We start from the raw sequence: 22049 nt of genomic DNA, 5'->3' as shown, positions 1-22049 counted from the left end.
TAAAGATCCTGAAAGAGTTTCAAGATTTAATCTAGAGTAAAACCTGTAGTTTATCACTAGCACACGGCTTAAGGTTTGCAACCTATCGTGTTGACATAATTCTCATTTCTGTACCTACTTCAAATAAGTTGAATTTGCATGTGAGTTATCAGAGTTCAACTTGGAAGCATTGGTGGGCCTTGTGTTACCAAGGTGACAAGAAACTAAGATTGAATAAGTTTAATCCATGTAGGGCTGAATTTGTCACTAACCTTATCTTGTGATTATGGTTTTGACAAATTCTCATGGATAGGAACTCATACACCATAAAATCTAAGTGTCATAAGGTTTCCCTCCGATTCATGAAAATGATGGTGAGGAAACGCTTTCACTAAGTAGATTTTACGTAGATATCAATTGTGTCATTTGCATTTTCAAAAGTCATTAGTGGAGCGTGTGTGGTTAACCGGCACACTAACATGGACTTGTGAGAAATGGCAAATGCCTAAGCAATTGAGACTATGATTACGGCGTCCCTTTTCATAGTTCTGAAAATTGTTTAGACACACATGTGAGCTATCTAAGAAAGGGTGTATGAATCTAAATTTTAGAAGTCCAGCAGATTTCTGAAAATATGTCAGAGCTAGTGGGAGCATAAGTGTTATGCTAATAATCATCATGTTAGTGGGAGCATGATTATTATGATTAGTATTGCAAGCAAGCAATGTTAATTATAGAAAACAAAGTTTCAATCCGTGAAGTTGCAGGGGTTGAAAAGTTGTTTTGCTATAATTAAGGGAGAGGAAATTATACTTCATTTCAACTCTAAAGCTTAGATTGAGATTTTAATCATCTTTAGTCAAGAATATATATGAATTTTGTGTTGGAATGGTTCAACTTGAAGAAATTCTATATATATTGCATTTTCAAAATTCGATTATGATTACGGCATCCCTCTTCATAGTTAAATTTTGAAAACATGGCAAATAAAAAATATTGTAGCAAAAGACTGGTCTAGTATCATGTCTTTATGTCAAACATCATGAATCGTGTCCCATATGCTTCGGATATATGATCGATTTCACGTGCTATAATATTCATACTTTCTAAAATTTGAAAATGCTTAAGGCATTTAGAAGGGAAAAGTCTAGAACTGGATATGACTAAAGTGATTAAGAAATTGTCGAGGACAATCTGAGGTTCGCCAAAGATTGGTTGCTCAGGGACATTTGGAAGTCTAGTGTTAATTTTGGTAAGACCATATTGACATTTTCTGAAAAGAGGTAACTCTTGTTCGGAAGTGATAGTCAAATGGGACTATGGAAATGTCTCCATAGGTGGAAGTTATTCAATCTATGTAAGATTAGGAAACTTAATACAAGAAGGATGTTCCCAAGGAGTTGATCTCCTTTGGAATGCTCTGTAATGGTTGTTGTCAAGTCTTTCTGACTTCGTGCATAATCATTACAAGAGGATCAATGCATATAAGTTTAGAATCTAACAGATTTCAGTAAATGACATGAATTTGGAATTCTTGCATTTACAATAAGGATTTGGGATTGTGAAATGAGTATCATTGGAATTATGTTCAATTGATCTACATCACAATGTAAGGATCATAGACAAACATAGTGTGCATACTTGGGGTATGGCATAACTATTGTTTAGAAAAACAAAGTGTACATGCTAGGAGCATGGGACGACTGTTGTTTTTATTAAAGTCTTAAGTTGATTATTTGAAACATTGAATAATGTGTAATCAATATGGTGATAAATAAAAGGTGGTTTTATTTATATTCAAAAGGGTTCTGAGACCATATTAGATTCGATTATTATTGTGTTTCACTTTGCATGTTTTGACTTCCAAAATAGATAGGTTATTCTTTTCGAATGACTAAGTTCTTTAAACACTCCACAATCGTTCATATGTTGGAAGTAGGTATGAATCAAGACTGTCATGAATCGGGTTTGTAGATGGCTAAATGGGTTTAGTCATGGCGATGGTTGCTACAACATTCATGAGTGCTCATAAGTTATGAGTATTGGAATAAACCCACACTCACTTGTATCACTTCATTGAATTTATCTCGAGTGATCGTGAGACGGTAATATCATATAAATCTTCAAACCTAGAGATATGAGTTGTTACCTATGGGTTGGTTGTGCATTGATTGCACGTAAACGCATCAGTAACTTGATGTTATAAAACGTGCCTTTGTGTACAATTCAACAAGTAGTAGAACAAGCATATGAGTCGAAGTTTATATGTTCCTTCTAGAAATAGAAGCGATATCTGGGCCCCTCGATGATTTTGTTGTGACCTATGTACCGGCCGGTCAGAACTGAATTGATGTGTTCGATTAAGTTCTTTGTCAAACAAATCGAAAATCGGGAAACAAACTGCTGGATAATAAGTACGACGTTGTTCCATGTATTTGTCCGGCTGATATCATGAGAACAGAGGATTATATGATCCCTTATCTAATGGACAAGTCATTGACAAGATCATAGTTCATCTACAAGGTCAGAGTTCGACAGAAGCTTTTGAGAGCTACGATTGCCAGTTGGTTCCTGAAGTCATACGCAATAATAGTTTTAGACTTATCCAAGTGGGAGACTGTTGGATTAATGTCTAAGTCCATAACTATAATTGGTAAGACTTGACCCGACCCGGCATGGTCCATTTGGGTTGCATACCATCATGCACTTTGATAGACTATAATGAGAGAAATAAGACACTTATGGTTATTAATATATTATAAGTTCTAGTGTATTAATAATAAGAATAATAAGATTATTTAATTAGTATTGATCAAGAATTAATCTAGGATTAATTAAGTGATCAAAAGAAGACTAATTAAATATATGGGTTGATTGTGTAAATCATCCATACTTATATAGTGGGCTAATGCTCCGTGGAGAATCAAGTTGGGCTAAAACCCATAGGATGGTCCATGGATGCTCCATGGTGTATTTGAACCCATGGATCCAAGGAAATGGAAAGCCATGACAATTAAGGATTTACCCTAATTGTAACACTATATAAAGATCTTATTCTTGACAAAAATCGGCCACTAGTGAGAGTAACAAAAGGGCTAGCCGATTTCATGAAGTGTAGAACTCTCTCAAGTTATTCTAAGTGTTTTGATGATTGTGATTCCATTTAAGGCTTCCACACTATTGGGGCTAGGCACTCAAGCTTCATGAAGACTTTCTACATCAAAGAGGTATGTATTCTATCTTGTTATATCCGTGTTTTGTATGATAGATTAGGATAATACCTTGGATGTTCTTATTTGCATGTATAATAGAGAAAACATAGATCCAAGGTATTTAGGGTTGCATGTACACTTAGGAGTGTTAGAATGCTCAAAACCCAACAGATCATTCAAAAGGGAGTGGATGATCATTCTCTTGTTCTTCTCTGAACCATCCAGCATTGCCTTTGATCGGGAGGTACGGGTTGACGTGGGGATGGAGTCCAACCATGTTATCTATACGAGAATTTAGGTAAAGAAATAATTATTAGACGAACTATCTAGATAATTATTAAATAACCTTCATTAGTTATATCATTATTTGTAAAGTGCATACCAGTTATATGTAATCAAAATAGGATAGGCTTTCGAATAAGTCAACTCAACTCCAAATTCACAAGGAACCGGGGTAAAGCAGAATTTCACAGATTCTAAGTTTATGACATCCTAGTTACATATAACCTTAGTATATCCACTTAGCAACTATCAACTTAGTAATGAAGATCCTTTTTAGTTGTCAAGTAAATAATTATAGTAACACAAAATACTCCTATAGTATTTTAGACTTAGGTTCTGTTATAATGTTCTCATTGTGGTAGTGTTGGTAAGTTTTTAGACTTGTTGCCACATCACAACCATTCTTGGGCATATGCTAATCACTCCTCGGACCAACATAGTTGATCAAGCTATGCCATTCCCAGGATTGACCATACATCCCCAAGCTTACTTGTTATATTCAACAATCGTAATACTTTTGTTCTTGTCATTGTGACACTGATTTTAGTATGAATGCAGGCACGTATACTTAATTAAATATTTTATTATTTAAAAGTATAAACTCTTGGTCAGAGTATTTTTAATCCCATTGTAGTTATAGTTAGTATATCTTTTATGGGTTGATATACTTAATTCGCTATAAACAATGCTCTGATACCAATCTGTCACACCCCAAAACCGAGAACGGCGGAAACGTTCTGGGGCAGAGGACGTCATGTAATGTATCACAACAATGTAAAGTAGTAAACAAGCAACAACATCATCCATTTCATTAATAGTATAATTTTAATTACAAGTGTGTTCTTTCATAATATACAACAATAAAATGAATAATAAGAAAATAAGACGAGTTTGGACTGCTCCGTCTTCACCAAAAACCTGGTCATCGTACTTGTCTATTTGCGACCTAAGAATACAAGTTATTTTGAAAGCGAGTATCAGACAAAAAGCTGGTGAATTCATAAGTATTAATGTGTTTTTGATTTGTAATACTTGTAATGAAAGACTTGATATTGTTCTGAAAGAAAGTTCGTATAAGTGTGGAAATATTTGTAAGTAATCGAAACCGTTTGGTAAACCCTAGAAATCCCTATGATTCCTATTAGTATAGATGAAATCTTCTACCAAGACCTAGTTTTTTGAAAGTAGTCTTCTACCAAGACTCGACTGTTTTGAAAGCAGTCTTCTACCAAGGCCTAGTTGTTTTGAAAGTAGTCTTCTACCAAGACCCGATTGTTTTGAAAGTAGTCTTCTACCAAGACCCGACTGTTCGACAATTATTATTAATATAAGAAATTGTATCCTTTGGTACTAGGATACTCAAATACGATTCACCTCATTGGTTATGTGGATGAGTCACAAGATAATGGTAATAATATAACTAACTTACGTATTATCCCTTTATACTAGGATAACTATCAGTGTTAACTTTAGACATCCGTAGATGTACATTTACCTTTGTTGCTAACAGCTAGGTGTAGGAATAATTAGTCCCTTAAAGTATACCTGTAATGGTATCAACCGAAGACATCCGTGGATGTGCATTTACCTCTGTAGCTAACAGAGATTCTAGGAATGGTTAATCCCATAAAGTAACCTTTGGTACTAGGATATAAAGTCCAATCTATCTCGTCGATGATGTGATTGTATCACAACGTAAAGATAGAAAGGAGAACTATATAACAGTATCTAGACATATAATATGTAATTGTAATTTGCCATATAATATCTATGTAAAAGTATTCATGTGTAAGTATTCATGTAAAAGTATTCATGTAAAAGTATTCATGTAAACGTACTCATGTAAGCGTATCTATGTAAGAGTATTCATGTACAAGTATTCATGTAAAATTATTTATGTAAAAGTATTCATGTAAACGTACTCATGTAATCGTATCTATGTAAGAGTATCCCTATAAATATATCCATGTAAGAGGAATCTCTGTAAGAGTATCCCTTCATATAGCATGTAGTCTAGACTCATGAATGAACTGACTCTGGTGTAATTTCTTGTAATAGGGATAATGTTTTGTATCCCATAAACTATTCCTATAATAGTTTACTAGAATGTAATTGATGAGTGTCCAAGTAGGTTTATACACCCTTGCTACCCAAGAGCGTCAGAATAGAATTAACTGATGGAACATTTATGACTATATATGTACACATGATATATAACTAATATTTAAACGACCTTCGGACGGGTACCCGATATCCCACCAGACCACATCCAAATAGAGGAAAAGGAAACAGGGTGAATAGCCTTCCTAAGTCTTTTAAACATTTCTTATATAACTATACATATAGATGCATGCAATTTATAATATAAAAGCATAAAAGAAGTTTTGTAAAACCGTTGAAAAGTCTAATAAAGAATTTGTGACTTGATGTCAGTTTATAAAACGATTCGAAAACATTTGACAAGACAGTTTAAGTGTAAGAAAACATTTGTTTGATGCACAACTATTACCGATTCAAAAAAAAAGAAAAAAAAAGGAAACATACAGTTTGTAAGACAGTTTCTAAAAGTGTTTGAACATGTAAAAACGTTTGTGAAAACTATTTGAAGTACATATGAAAACGTTCGTTTGTTCTTGTATATGAATGTATCTCCTTGAAATAGTATTTCTAGTATGTAAAATTCGTGATGTTCTTGTAAAACTATACCGATTATAGTTTTCTAAAAGTGTGTCTCGTTTGTATAGAAATCCGTAGGTGAAATGCTCGCTTGTTATGAAAAGTGTAGTTTTTGTAGTGCCAAAACTGCCACATGTAAATATAGTATAAGCAAAGTGTCTGATTTATATAAATACATAAACCATTTCTCATTTCAAAAGATAAAATGTTGTCGTGGTATAATTTGGATATGAATGTTTCCATATAATAGTTATAAATCACATATGATTCCTTTGATAAAACGCGTATAATGAAAGTTTATGTAACACACAATAATAATCGAGTGTTTTACTTGTATTCCCCCCCCCCCCCCCCCCCACCCTCTTAAAATTATATAAAAGTACTCATAAAACATTTAAAATTGTGAATTATAGGGGTATGAACTCACTTGATTGATTGAAGCAAGCGCGACGAAAACCGAGCAGAACTTCTACTCGAGAGAGCAGATCTCTCAAGATTCTCGGGAATCTCAAGAATCTCGGGGGCGTAAAACTGCCTTCCGAGCTTGGATATGAAAACCGGGACTTTAGGATGGCTTTGAGGGTTGAAACGCAGAGCTTCGGCGTGAGAAGGGAAGGACATTAGCAACAATGGCCGACACCCTCGCATCCTTTTTATAGAGGCCGAAAGCCTTGCGTAGGTTGGGCGTACGCTTGTACGCGGGGCGTACGCGACGTTATGGATGACCGCATCCTCGGTCGAAGCATCGAGGCGACGTGGACAAACCGGAGCCTAGCATCCGAGTACGCTGGGCGTACGAGGGTACGCTGGGCGTAACCTGGATTGGTCCGATGACTCCTCCTTCGGATAATACCGAATTTTGAATTTAATTTATATTTTAATTATTTAGTAAACTTCAAAAAATCATATCTTCTTCATACGAACTCCGTTTTTGAAGTTCTTTATATCCACGCGTAGGTGAGACTACGATCTACAACTTTCGTTTAGACTCTGTCGGCTAATTTTGATTTTATTTTTAATATTATATTTTTAATAGGCCGGGACAGGAAAAGTCCGTTAAAATTTGTTAACTCCTTCATCCGCTGTCAGTTTTCGCCAGACTTTTTACCGTTCTAATACCATTGATGAGATCTTCGATTCTCGTTTAGGTCATGTTGGCAAAATCCTGCTTGATCTCGATTTCGAGTTTTTAGCTGTCTACTACTATGTCTGAAAATTCGAAAAATCATAACTTCCTCATATGAAGTCAGATTTGGGCATTCGTTTTAGGTATGCTTACGGTTTTGGGATATCTAAAACTTTAATTTAGATACCTAAGGCTAAAAATTATTGTATTGAAACTTCGCGTTTTACGTCTATCAGTGTTGCCGATTTTTGCTGCGAATCTTAGATTGATCATAAGTTCTTCGTTATAACTCGGATTTTAGTGTGCTTTATATGCACGAAAATCTTGATACGATTCCTACCACTTTATTTAACCCAAAAAAGATTTTCGGAAAGTTAAATTTTTACCTATATTTGACTGGTGTTACATTTCATTGTCTTGAAATATCGGGTTGTCACAAAATCCCTCATAGAAATTTCCTATAATCATTAAGAAGAATAAGGAGTCTGTCACACCCCCAAACTAGAATGGCAGAAACATTCAGGGGTGGGTGACTTCACGTAGTACCATAACAGTTGAATATCGTAAAGAAAGTAACACAACCATCATATATATAACAAAAATGTACATTGTTGCGTAATACATGTTTCCAAAAGAATATTACAAATATGATGATTTAAAATGTTTTAATAATGGACGCCTTGGCGTTCCTTCTCCAAAAGCTAGTGGTTACCTGTATTACTGATTCTCTGAGAAATACAAGTAGTTTCGAAAAAGTGTCAACAAAACAGTTTGTGAGTTCATAAGTGTTTTTGTACTGAAAAATATGTCTTTTTTGAAGAAAATAGATGAATGTGGTTTCCAGAACATCCAATATTCTCCACATATAGTTTGAAAACGTCCCAAAAGTTGGAGGGCGTTAGTATCTTTCGTACCCAAATTATGAAGGTGAATTTATACTCAAAATAATGTAAATACTGAATGCATTCATGAGTCACGTAAATCAAGCTTATTTTTATACTTCCGTGTGAGTCTTATAACCAGGCTATTGACACAGACTGCCTGTAACAACGTTCTTTAGGTGTTATGGTGTTATGACATTTGTCACCCCATACTTGCTAATCTAACTGTAGCTAACAGTTTAGGTGCGGGATTGTCAATTCCATATAGATCTATACACAAGTATCACGCTCTCCCTCCAAGAGATTATGGTTTATAATACAGGTCTTGAAATGTATACTTGAGAGTACGTTGAAGTTGAATATCTAACAACACTTAGTATAAATAAATTTATGAAAAGAAAGTCTTTATTTCACTTTAAACAAAAGTATTTTGTTTTTCAAAATTTTTACGTAAGAACGTATGAATAACCCGCAAACTATACCCATTATAGTTTTTCCGAAAGTGTGTTCCATTTGGTTATAATAACTCGATGAAATATTAATTTTTCATGCAAAGTAAAATGTTGATATCAAAACATTTTAATAATATAGAAGTTGTGTTTAAATCTATATAAAGCGATATGCTTTTGCATTCTATTTATAGTGCAAAAATACCCCGTACACTGGGCATACTCTAGGGGTACGCTGGACATACTCCGGAGTCGGCAACGCTTACGAATCAAGCCTAGCTAGTCTGCTAGCCGATGGGACGCGACCTTGCATCTGAGTACGCTGGGCGTACACTTAAATTACGTTGGGCGTACCTCGTATTCCCAACTTCTAAATTCTGTAACTTTCGCGTAGGAGCTGCATTGTTCATGTTATTTATATCCACGCGTAGGTGAGGCTATGCTCTACAACTTTCATTTAGACTCCCTCGGTTAGTTTTGATTTTGTTTTTAATAGTAGGTTTTTAGTAGGTCGGGACTGCTAAAGTCTGTTAAAAATCCATAACTTCTTTATCCAACGTCTGTTTACGTCTGTCTTTTTACCATCGTACTCTTGTTGTGGAGACTTTCAATTCTCGTTTAGGTTGCGTTAGCTAAAAATCGTTCGATATTTAATTATAGTTTTTAGCTCTCTACCGCTGTTAAGAAACTTAGAAAATTCGTAACTTCTTCATACGAAGTCCAATTTGGACGTTCTTTTAATGCACGTTCACGGCTTAACGTAATCTATGAGTTTCGTTTATATACCTAAGGCTAAAATGCATTTTATTGGAATTTCACTTTTTACGTTTAATAATGTTTACCGGGTGTGTCGTGAATATTCGAGTGGTCATAATCTTTTCATTATAACTCGGATTTGAACGTTCTTTATGTTTTTGGAAACCTTCGCATGATATCTAACATTTGATGCACCCCAAATTTAGATTTTGAACACTTTATTTTTGAAGTTAATTTCGTTGATTCCAAATAGTTCATTGTATTTGACTTTTAAATGTTTCATTGATTTGGAAAAATATAGGTTTGTCACAGAGTCCCCAATAAGTATTAAGTTTGTAACTCGAAGGTTACAACATAATATGAAGAGCTGGTGCAAGATCGAGCACTATATATAGTAAGAAGTCCAAGAGATAGATATTCATTCGAAGGAACATAGAGGTTACGATTATTACCTAGGATGAAGAGATAGTGTATTGATTCATTGTACACATCCTGTGTTGTTGATGATTCCGGGACGTAATATTCCTAAGGGGGAGATAATTGTAACGCCCATGGATTTGGTTAGTCAATTTAGAGACAATAAGCATCAAAAATGAGTTTATGATGGAAGATTATTTATAAGAATAAATATTAACCAAGCTGTATTATATGTTACAAGGGTTCCGTACAGATAAAGAACACCGAAATCCGAGTTATAACGAAGAAGTTATGGCCCGTCGAAGTTTCGCCGCAAAAGCGGCACGACACCCGGGAGCGTAAAAAGTAAATTTACGATAGAGCGATTTTTAGTCTTAGCAATCTAAACAAAATTTCTAGAATATGTTAAACCGATATTGTCCATAAAAAGAACGCCCAAATCTGACTTCGTATGAGAAAGTCATGAATTTTCTAAGATTTGGCTTAGCAGTGCAAAACCCGAAATTCGAATTTTAGATCAAGCGGTTTTTGACCAACGCGACCTGAATTATAATTGAAGATCTCATTAATAGGAAGTCAACGACAAAAAGACAGACGAAAACGGAGTTCGTATGTAGAAGTTATGAATTCTACGCGGTCATTTAACAGTATAATCTCCTCATACTGTTAAATTTAAAAGACGTCAAGAATTAGCCGATGGAGTTAAAATAAAAGTTGTAGATCTGGTTTTTACCTACGCACAGCTATAAAGAACGTCAAAAATAGAGATCGTATGCGAAAGATATGGACAAAGCTTAGTCTCTACTTTTCGAGCGCGACAAATTCGATATAGTTTTGTAAATCCGAGGTAGAATGAGAATTAGCCAAAGGGGTCTAAATGAAAGTTGTAGTACTTGTAAATACAAACACTTAGATATAAAGAACATAGAAACAGAGTTCATACACAGAAGATACGGACAAAACTTAGGGACTACTCTGCGATAAAACTCCTATAAATAAGAGATGAACTCTTCATAATTTCTTCACACCATAAGCCTTTATTTCTCTCTCTAACTTCTCTCTAGCCTCCCTAAACCCCTCCCAAATGTAGGGAACCTCCCTAGCATGAGAAGGAAGCCCCAGAGCGCCCTACAGCTCTGAGAAAAAAAGCTTTCGGCTTGGAAACATTGCTCCAGCGAAGCCCGATTTTTTTTAAATAAAAACCCGCTATAAGTGAGCTACGTTACACTATTTCTAATATAGCTTTTATTTAAAGATAGTAATGTTATTAGGACCTTATGATAATTATTTGGGTTGTTATTATGGGTTATGTAAGTGTCATTATAATATATTTTTAATCACTCACGGTACGGGGAATTTGGTTTAAAGGGCCGCATAGGGTTATTGGATTTCAAAAGTGCTATATGCCAAAATGGTATTGCCCTCCGGTGGTTTATGTCTCGCCCGTGTCTGTACATAGTGGGTGAAGAGTATTGTTTAACGCTTATATAATAGTAATAATAGCTAGACTATTAATTATTCTCGGTGAATACTAGACTAAAGCTTAGCAATAATAATGTTAGGTTTTGTCAAAGGAAAATAGAATCGTTAAAAGCGAAGCACTGCCCGAGTTTGGAATCACCACTTTAATAAGTGATTGCATAGTTACTTTCATCTTACACTTAGATATGAAGTATTTTATATAAATTACATGCTATGTGTGCATATTATCTGTATACTTGCTATCTATATTGGATGAACGATGTTATACAAGTTTTAATTGATTTAAAATGTATATGTATTTTATATCTACAAAATATGTTGGGTAAAACACGGGTAGATGTAATAGTTGATGTGTGATAAAAGAAAATAATAAGAGGCCTCAATGTTATTGAAGATCCAGTCATCTAGCAGAGTATAGATGACGACCACAGACTATTCTAGACAGTCCAGTGGAACGCTAGCAGGCTCATAACCTATAGGTGTTTATTTGAATTGTGTGCTCACCAGCAGTACTCCATCCCCCACATGGTTGCCTTATTTGATATGAATTGCTGAGGAACCCCCAAAGAATGTGTTTTCTCCCTGATGAAAATCCTTAGGCTAGGTCCCTTGTGTTAGATGTTTCAGGGACGTAAAGTGAGGATAACGGGAACGGGTAATCGGGTTTGTTTGGTTGATGAAAATAATAAACTTATTTATTATGGATTGAAAACCCTATATGCTCACTAGGCTCTCAAGCATGACCCACTCAGTTTCTTGTATTATAGGTCGTGGCATATCAGCATAGATCTGATGTTTGGGATGAGATATTATAGATATAGGCATGTACATATGAGTAAATGTAGTAAGGCTTATATTGTACTGTTTATGCTTTTGATCTGTATCGAACATGACATCCTGAGGTTATTAATGAAACACATTTCTTTGGAAATGCTTTAATAAATCTTTATCATATTTTATTTTGGGAATAAATTTAGCAACACTTTTATTTAAAATGTTACTCTGATTTTCAAACAAAGCATAAACAAAATTGGTCTTTTCTAGCCATGAAAAATGGGGATGACACACCGCGTTTGGCACTCCATCGAACCTTCACAACCAGAATGCGGCTCTGTTTCATACGTTTCACTTCTATATCCATGATTTTGACCGGTTCCTCCATGAACAGAAGATTTTCATTCACCTGAATCTCGTCGAGTGGAATAATGATGGTTTCGTCCGATACGTATTTCTTCATGTTTGATACGTGGAAGATAGGGTGGATGTTGCTAGGATTTTATGGTAGTTGCAACTTGTAGGCCACCAGACATATCCTGACAAGGATCTCGAATGGCCCGTTGTATCGTGGATTTAGCTTTCCCTGTTTTCTGAATCGTACCATCCGTTTCCATTGAGACACTTTTAGCAGCACATGATCTCCTACTTGGAACTCCAGAGGCTTTCACCATTTGTCTGCATATCCCTTTTTTCGGTCTCGAGATGTCTGAAGTCGTGTCCTAATCTAGACGATTTTCTCAAGTGTTTCCTATATAATTTCAGGTCCTTTGAGAGTGTTGTTTGGTCCATATAAGGCCTCGAAAGGAGCGACCATAATGCTTGTGTGGTAGCTATTGTTGTATGAGAATTCAATTAGTGGAAAGTGGGTATCCCATACCTTACCGAAATCTATCACGCAAGATCGGAGCATATCTTGTAATGTTTGTATGGTTTGCTCACTTTGGCTGCCTGCCTGGGGGTGGTAGGTAGTGCTAATATCCAACTGGGTTCCCAATGCTTTCATGAGCGACTGCCAAAATCGAGAGGTGAATCTACTATCCCAGTCGGAGATAATAGATATTGGTACTCCATGTAGTCTCACCACCTCCCTTATGTCGATCCGCGTCAGTCTTTCCATCATATACATCTCCTTTATTGGTAGGAAATGTGCGGATTTGGTCAACCGATCAACAATCACCCAGATGGCATCCAGTCTGTCTGTCGTACTAGGTAATTTGGTTATAAAATTGATATAGGAGTAGTTAGTTATAAAATTCATGCCTTACCTTAATACTTTATGTTGTTTTTATCTCATTTAATGAACAAAAGGAGCTTAATTAGCTTAAATATTTCATTTTCAGCAATAAAGACATGCTCGGAAGGAAAAGGAAGTGGAATTGGCGACTGAAAGCTTGGATTTTGAATTTTGAGGAAAGAAGGATGTTGCTGGAAAGCATGACCCCTCGTCAATGTTTTGGCCATATCTCATGAACCGTAACTCTGATTGACGAGATTTAAAGCTTTCTGAAAACTAGACACAATTTCGGGTGACTTTCTCATTTTCAAAAAATGTTGATTCCGGAAAAACTCGACGAGTTGGGCCTAAACTCGACGTGTTGGTCAGAATGTTCCCGATTCGAAGATGCCTTGCCATACACGCTGTACGCGCGGATTCTTGAAAAAAACTCGATGAGTTGGTGGTGAAAACTCGTCGAGTTGGCCCTGTTTTCATAGTTTATATATAGAAACACTTCTCATTCGAACCCTAACTAATGTTGGAGGTTTTTGGATGCTTTTTGGAGGCCAGAAGGGTTCTTGGAGTCCTAGATTTCGAGAATTCAACATAAGAGGCAATTTAGAAGAGAATCAAAGGCAAATAATCATTCTTCTTTTCTTAATCTTTGATTTGAACCATGTTTGAAGCATTAGATTTTGATTTTAGATTATTACTTGCTTTAGATATGAGCTAAAAGCTTTTTACTTCTGTTTGGATGAGATGATCTTATGAACATGGTTTGATTGAGTGGTTTGATTAATATTAATTCGGTTATTCACTTGTTAAGATTATTAAAGATCCTCATGTATTGATGATAAATATTTTATGTTAATAAGTGAGTTATCAAGTTGCATGAACATCTTGTTGATTACTTGATTCATTTAGTTTTGTGAATACAAGATTGTATGCCTAGGAATAATGAATATGAAACTAGGGTTAACTAGAAATTAGGTAAATCAATATGTGAGCATGTGGGATGAACAACAACATATGAGTTGATTGAATTGAACGAATTTGATTAGCCATTATTACAAATCTTACTTGATACAAACTAAACACTAGGAAACTTGTTAGTTTAATCAACTAGCCATTGTTTGAATTAACTTGTCTACCAAAAGATTGATAATAATGAACACGAACCCAATCACATTAGGAATCGGTAATCATTTACATATTGATCCATTGCACTTGCCACGAAATCAACCATAGGAATAGGTGAATCGAATCTGAACAGAAGTCTCATTTATAATTCAATCTAGTTGTCCTTTCTTGTTCTGCTTAGTTGTTAATGGTCTTTGTTTGAAAGTTAATTGATTAATTAAGTTTCTAGTCTTGAAAAACTAGAGAACCCCCCTTCCTCTTTTATTAATTGTTTTTAATTAGCTAATACTAGTACTTAATTTGATTATTACCGTACCCTGTGTTCGATACCCTACTTGCTTAAACTATACTATTAATCGATAGGTTCACTGCCTTTCGTGTGTTTAATTTGTGTTTGAAGTAATAGGATTAAAACTAGTGCGTTTTACACACATCATGTTTTTGGCATTGTTGTCGGGGAACGGTTCTGATAGTTAATTTTATTTGCTAGTGTTATCGATCCTTTGTGTGAGATATATCTCATATAAAGTTATGAGTTTTTTTTTGTTTTAATATTTATTATGTATTTTCCAAATCTCAATGCTTTTGATGCTTTTCTTGAGGAAGTAATACATGAAATTAAGCAAGAAGATGAGGAGTATGACTCGGATGATGATTTGAAAAAATTTGGAAGATGGTTAGATGATATCTTGCCTAATAAATAAGAGAAATCTGAGTTACAAGAGCTAGTGTTAAAAGATGAAGAATTTAATCCAGAAAGAGACTTGGAGGAGCTGGAAATATTGCTGAAAGAGGGGTCAGATGAAGAACAAGAACAAGCTGAATTGCAGGAACAAAGCTGTGGTTTGACCATTACAACGACATGTCCCATTGTATTTCCGGATTGTGTTTCGAAGCATGGGGCGATGATTACAACTTTGGAGAAAGTTCTGAAGCAGGATCCATTTCTGATTTGCATCCAACTGGTCCCAACCCTTATAAAGATTCTTGGGTTTTATATATTCAAGCTCGTTTGGCCAATTTTAGAAGCAAAGAGCCAAATTTTACAAATTGGTCCAAATAAAATATTCAATGCAACAAATGGATTGGCATTGAGTCTATTGGAAGTTTGTTAACTTGAGACTGTTGCTAAAGACTCGCACAAAAAGAAGCGATTACAGGAGGCAACCCGTCATTATAGTTTGCTTTTCTTTTTCTTTCTAAACTTCTAAGATTTAGGGATAATATAGGACTTTTTTTATTTTGATGTTTTCATTATTATTATTATTATTATTATTACTTGGTATTTGTTTTTTTATCTTGTAGAAGTTAGGGTGAGAGTTGATGAATTAATTAAAAGCGTGAGAGAAATAAAGTGAGGGTTCCAGTCTAGACGAGAAGATTTGAAGATTTGAGTGATGCTAACAGTCTGATGCTTAAAATGGTTAAAAAAAGAGTCTCGTCACTGAAGAGTATAAGGAGATCATTTTCCGAGCATTTCCAAGAGCTTTTTCCTAAATAATTAGAGCTATACCACACGAGATTTGACACCCAAGGCATGGATGAGCTGTTCCCATGTCTAATGTCAGCTGAAGATGGAGCTTAATATGAAGAATATCAACCTCGCAACTTCTATCCCATGGGAGTCTGTTCCAATGCTCTCTTTACTTTTGTGTTCTTTAATTGTTTTAACAAGCAATGGGGACATTTCATAACTTAAGTGTGGGGTATGGGGTTGATTACAGTTAGTCAAAATTAAAATCGTTGCTTGGTTTGAAAAAAATTTGCATAAAAAGTACTATGGTTAATTTAGAAAATTATGGTAAAAGCAATTAGGATTCCATGCTAGTATTGTGTTTGATGATTTTATGAGGACCCAAATGTTTAGTTGATCCAACATACGTTATAGTGCATTTGTGCCCCCCTTTATTCTAGTGAAATCATGGGACAACAACAAAACCTCGCTTAGTTTGAGGATCACAACATGTTTAGCACCGTGTATAAGAAATGTATCCAGAAAAGCTTAAGTAGTCATTGCACACTAGACTAATGCCCTTAATCAATAAAGGATGAAGTTAAATTCCCTTGCTTAAGCATATGTTTTTCTAGGTTTTTAGTTATGAATGGAAAAAATGTGTTGTAAAAAAAAGAAAAAAAGGGAAAAAAAAAAGATGAAAAAAAAGAGTGATGAAATGTTTGAATGAAGAATCTACAAAACTATGAAGACAAAGAAGATTATCATGAAGAAAAGCTACAAAGTATAAAAGATTCAATCAAAAGTTGTAGTTGTCTTTTATTTGTAATTTTCTTTTCTAGGTTATTTTATCGTATGTATGCTTGTGGATTTAACCAAAAATGACTTGAGGTTAAAAAAGTTTTATGGTGATGGATTCGCAGGGATTCATAAAATGAGTGTTGTTCAAAAGAAGTTGGCGAGTGTTTATGAGGATTGTAAGTATTTATAATTGAGGCAGGTCTTTAGGAAAAATTTTAGAGACAAACGCATGCATTGCTGTCTTAGCATAATGGTTGGGTTCGATTGGGATTGTCTTATGTGGTATTAGTGTGCTAAAATTTAGTTTTTCTTGCGGCAAGCAAAAATCAAGTGTGGGGTATTTTGATATGGTATATTTTGTTATAAAATTCATGCATTACCATAATACTTTAAGTTGTTTTTATCTCATTTAATGAACAAAAGGAGCTTAATTTGCATAAATATTTCATTTTCAGGAATAAAGACATGCTCGGAAGGAAAAGGAAGCGGAATTGGCAATTGAAAACTTGGATCTTGAATTTTGAAGAAAGAAAGATGTTGCTTGACAGCTTGACCCCTCGTTAGTGTTTTCGCCATATCATATGAACCGTAACTCCGATTGACGAGATTCAAAATGTTCTGAAAACTAGACACAATTTCGGACGACTTTTGGCTTTTGAGAAAATGTTGATTCCAAAAAAATCGACGAGTTGGGTCTACACTCGACGAGTTGGTCAGAAAGTTCCCGATTCGAGGATGCCTTTCCGTACACGTTGTACACGTAGATTATCGAAAAAATTAGATGAGTTGGTGGTGATAACTCGTCGAGTTGGCCCTGTTTTCATAGTTTACATATAGAAACACTTGTCATTCGAACCCTAACAAATGCTGGAGGCTTTGGACGATTTTCGGAGGCCAGAAGGGTCCTTGGAGTCCTATATTTTAAGAATTCAACATAAGAGGCAATTTAGAAGAGAATCAAAGGCAAATAATAATTCTTCTTTTCTTAATCTTTTTTTTGATCCATGTTTGAATCATTAGATTTTGATTTTAGGTTATTACTTGCTTTAGATACGAGCTAAAAGCTTTTTACTTCTGTTTGGATGAGTTGATCTTATGAACATGGTTTGATTGAGTGGTTGGATTAATATTAATTTGGTTATTCATCTTGTTAAGCTTATTAAAGATCCTCATGTATTGATGATAAATATTTTCTGTTAATAAGTGAGTTATTAAGTTGCATGAACATCTTCTTGATTACTTGATTCATATAGTTTTGTGAATACTGTTGGATTAATGTCTAAGTCCGTAACTATAATTGGTAAGACATGTCCCGACCCGGCATGGTCCATTTGGGTTGCATGGCATCATGCACTTGGATAGACTATAATGAGAGAAATAAGACACTTATGGTTATTAATATATTATAAGTTCTGGTATATTAATAATAAGAATAATAAGATTATTTAATTAGTATTGATCAAGAATTAATCTAGGATTAATTAAGTGATCAAAAGAAGACTAATTAAATATATGGGTTGATTGTGTAAATCATCCATACTTGTATAGTGGGCTAATGCTTCATGGATAATCAAGTTGGGCTAAAACCCATAGGATGGTCCATCGATGCTCCATGGTGTATTTGAACCCATGGATCCAAGGAGATGGAAAGTCATGACAATTAGGGTTTACCCTAATTGTATAACTATATAAGCATCTTATTCTTGATCAAAATCGGTCACTAGAGAGACTACCAAAGGGCTAGCCGATTTTCATGAAGTGTAGAATTCTCTCAAGTTATTCCAAGTGTATTTGGTGTTGTGTGAACCATTTGAGGTGTCACACTTGGGGCACTAGGCACTCAAGCTTCATGAAGACATTCTACATCGAAGAGGTATGTATTCTATCTTGTTATATTGATAGTTTTGTATGCTAGATTAGGATAATACCTTGGATGTTCATATTTGCATGTATAATAGAGAAAACATAGATCCAAGGTATTTAGGGTTGCATGTACACTTAGGAGTGTTAGAATGCTCATAACCCAACAAATACAAGACTGTATGCCTAGGAATAATGAATATGAAACTAGGGTTAACTAGAAAACAGGTAAATCAATGTGTGAGCACGTGTGATGAACTACCACATATCAGTTTTTGAATTGAATAAATTTTATTAACTATTATTACAAGTCTTACTTGATACGAACTAAACACTAGGAAACTTGTTAGTTTAATCAATTGGCCATTGTTTGAATTAACTTGTCTACTAAAGGATTGGTAATAATGAACATGAACCCAAACACATTAGGAATGGGTAATCATTGACATAGTGATCCATTGCACTTGCCATGAAATCAACCATAGGAATAGGTGAATCGATTCTGAACAAAAGTCTCTTTTATCATTCAATCTAGTTGTCCTTTCTTGTTCTTCTTAGTTGTTAATTGTATTTGTTTAAAAGTTAATTGATTAATTAAGTTTCTAGTCTTGCAAAACTATAGAAAACCCCCCTCTTTTATTATTTGTTTTTAATTAGGTAATACTAGTACTTAATTTGATTGTTATCGTTCCCTGTGTTCGATACCCTACTTGGTTAAACTATACTATTAATCGATAGCTTCACTGCCTTTCGTGTGTTTAAAAATGTGTTTGAAGTAATAGGATTAGAACTAGTGCGTTTTACACACATCAAGTTTTTGGCGCCGTTGCCGGGGAAGGGTTCTAATAGTTAATTTTATTTTCTAGTGTTATCGATCCTTTATGTGAGATATATCTCATATAAAGTTACGAGTTTTTTTTTAATATTTATTATGTATTTTCCAAATCTTGATACTTTTGATGCTTTTCTTGAGGAAGTAGTACAGGAAATTGAGCAAGAAGATGAGGAGCATGACTCAGATGATGATTTGAAGAAATTTGGAAGATGGTTAGATGACATCTTGCCTAATAAACAAGAGAAATTGGAGTTAGACGAGCTAGTGTTAAAAGATGAAGAATATAATCTAGAAAGAGACTTAGAGGAGCTGGAATGATTGCTGAGAGAGGGATCATATGAAGAACAAGAACAAGCCGAATTGCTGGAACCAAGCTGTGGTTTGACCATTACAACGACATGTCCCCTTGTATTTCTGGTTTGTGTTTCGAAGCCTGGGGTGACGATTCTAACTTTGGAGAAAGTTCTGAAGCGCGATCCATTTCTGATTTGTATCCAACCGGTCCCAACCCTTATAAGGATTCTCGGGTTTTATATATTCAAGCTCGTTTAGCCAATTTGAGAAGCAAAGAGCCAAATTTTACAAATTGGTCCAAAAAAATATATTTAATGCAACGGATGGATTGGTATTGAGTCTATTGGAAGTTCATTATGTTGAGAGTCCATCTAAAGAGTCGCACAAAAAGAAGCGATTGAGGGAGGCAACCCTTCATTAGAGTTTGCTTTTATTCTTCTTTCTAAACTTCTAGTATTTAGGGATAGTTTCGGAGTTTTTTTATATTGATGTTTTTATTATTGTTATTATTACTTTGTATTTGCTTTTGATTTTGCAGAAGTTAGGGTGAGAGTTGATGAATTAATTAAAAGCGTGAGAGAACTAAAGTGAGGGGTCGAGTCAAGACGAGAAGATTTGAAGATTTGAGTGATGGTATGAGTCTGATACTTAAAATGGTTAAAAAAGAGTCTCGTCATTGAAGCGTATAAGTAGATCATTTTCCAAGCATTTCCAAGAGCTTTTTCCTGAATAATTGGAGCTATACCACACGAGATTTGACACCCAAGGCATTGATGAGCTGTTTCCATGTCTAAAGTCAGCTTAAGATGGAGCTTAATTTGAAGAATATCAACCTCGCAACTTCTATCCCAGAGGAGTCTGTTCCAATTCTCTCTTTACTTTTGTGTTCTTTAATTGTTTTAACATGCAATGGGGACATTACATAACTTAAGTGTGGGGTAGGGGTTGATTACATTTAGTCAAAATTAGAGTCCTTGCTAGGTTTGAAAAAAAATTGCATAAAAATACTAGGGTTAATTTAGAAAATTATGGTAAAAGCAATTAGGATTCCATGCTAGTATTGTGTTTGATGATTTTATGAGGATCCAAATGTTTAGTTGAGCCAACATACGTTATAGTGCATTTGTGCCCCCCTTTATTCTAGTCAAATCATGGGACAACAACATAACCTCGCTTAGTTTGAGGATCGCAACATGTTTAGCATCGTGTAGAAGAAATGTATCCAGGAAAGCTTAAGTAGTCATTGCACACTAGACTAATGCCCTTAACCAATAAAGGATGAAGTTAAATTCCCTTGCTTAAGCATATGTTTTTCTAGGTTTTTAGTTATGAATGGAAAAAGTGTGTTGAAAAAAAAGACTAAAAAAAAACGAAAAAAAAAGATGAAAAAAAAAGAGTGATGAATTGTTTTAATGAAGAATCTACAAGACTATGAAGACAAAGAAGAATATCATGAAGAAAAGCTACAACATATAAAAGATTCAATCAAAAGTTGTGTTTGTCTTTTATTTGTAATTTTCTTTTCTAGGTTATTTTATCGTATGTATGCTTGTGGATTTAACCAAAAATGACTTGAGGTTAAAAAAGTTTTCTGGTGATGGCTTCGCAGGGATGCATAAAATGAGCGTTGTTCAAAAGAAGTGGGCGAGTGTTGATGAGGATTGTAAGTATTTAGAATTGAGGTGGGTCCTTAGGAAAAGTTTTAGACAGAAATGCATGCGTTGTTGTCTTGGCATAATGGTTGGGTTTGATTGGGATTATCTTATGTGGTATTAGTGTGCTAAAATTCAGTTTTGCTTGGGGCAAGCAAAAGTCAAGTGTGGGGTATTTTGATATGGACATATTTAGTTATAAAATTCATGCATTACCATAATACTTTAAGTGGTTTTATCTCATTTAATGAACAAAAGGAGCTTAATTTGCGTAAATATTTCATTTTCAGAAATAAAGACATGCTCGGAATGAAAAGGAAGCGGAATTGGCGATTGAAAACTTGGATCTTGAATTTTGAAGAAAGAAGGATGTTGCTTGACAGCTTGACCCCTTGTCAGTGTTTTGGCCATACCATTTGAACCGTAACTTCGATTGACGAGATTCAAAATGTTCTGAAAACTAGACACAATTTCGGACGACTTTCGCTTTTTGAGAAAATGTTGATTCCGAAAAAAGCTCGACGAGTTGGGCCTAAACTCGACGAGTTGGTCAGAATGTTCCCGATTTGAAGATGCCTTGCCGTACACGTTGTATACACAGATTATCGAAAAAACTAGATGAGTTGGTGGTGAAAACTCATCTAGTTGGACGTGTTTTCATAATTTATATATAGAAACACTTCTCATTCGAACCCTAACTAATGCTGGAGGCTTTGGACGATTTTTGGAGGCCAGAAGGGTTCTGGGAATCCATGATTTTA

The sequence above is a fragment of the Lactuca saligna genome, chromosome 8 (genome assembly GCF_052625555.1).
Source record: "Lactuca saligna cultivar CGN05327 chromosome 8, ASM5262555v1, whole genome shotgun sequence".
NCBI classification, from domain to species: Eukaryota; Viridiplantae; Streptophyta; class Magnoliopsida; order Asterales; family Asteraceae; genus Lactuca; species Lactuca saligna.
This window is presented reverse-complemented; position numbering follows the sequence as displayed.